Genomic DNA, 577 nt, shown 5'->3' with positions numbered 1-577 from the left:
AAATATTTCATAACTTGAACTCCACCATCAATGCATTAAACAGAGAGCTCCACCTACCTCTGATGGCTGTAAAAAGACAAGACTTCCTACTTTTTCAATGTTCTTTAGAGCTTCTTCCCCTTGTAGTCACAGCTGTGAGGGCCACCAGCAGTAATAACAACCACATCGAGGTGAAAAAAAAGACTACAGAAAAAGGTATATACAGGTAGGATGTCCCTGGCACTAATCTTCCCATTACACTGCACACCTTGACAAATACTACTTTGCTTTCCTGTTGACAACGCCTGAATTGTGCAACAACCTGGATGCTTTCCATCCTAGTCAGTAAAAGATACGGCGGTTCCTGCTTCAAGCCACAAACTAGTCCCCGTTTTACCTTTTTAATTATTAACTGGAATGTATTGCAGCAGGAGCCTGTTTTTAAAGATCTGAAAAGTCAATGACTTTGCTTTTGTACAGTATTGCAAGCAGATTGTTACATACTGGCTGGCATTTTTTTAAAATCAGTTCATAAAACACTTTCATGCCAGTAGATGACTTAAATCTGATTGTTGGGGGGCAAAAAAACAGGAAGCCA

The 577-nt window shown here is 39.9% G+C and overlaps 1 protein-coding gene across 1 annotated transcript in view; it reads right to left on the bottom strand.

The window, feature by feature from the left end:
• LOC137545834 (retinol dehydrogenase 16-like) overlaps positions 1–225 on the bottom strand; it is an 81,907-nt gene extending 81,682 nt beyond the window's left edge. The window contains exon 1 of the mRNA XM_068267517.1: positions 58–225. The gene's annotated coding sequence lies outside the window, so the exon portion shown is untranslated. The remainder of the gene's footprint in view (positions 1–57) is intronic.
• Between the last annotated feature and the right edge of the window lie 352 nt (positions 226–577).

This window comes from Hyperolius riggenbachi, chromosome 2 (genome assembly GCF_040937935.1).
Source record: "Hyperolius riggenbachi isolate aHypRig1 chromosome 2, aHypRig1.pri, whole genome shotgun sequence".
Taxonomy (NCBI): Eukaryota; Metazoa; Chordata; class Amphibia; order Anura; family Hyperoliidae; genus Hyperolius; species Hyperolius riggenbachi.
The sequence above is the reverse complement of the archived record's forward strand: the minus strand, read 5'-3'. Positions and strand labels throughout refer to the sequence as shown.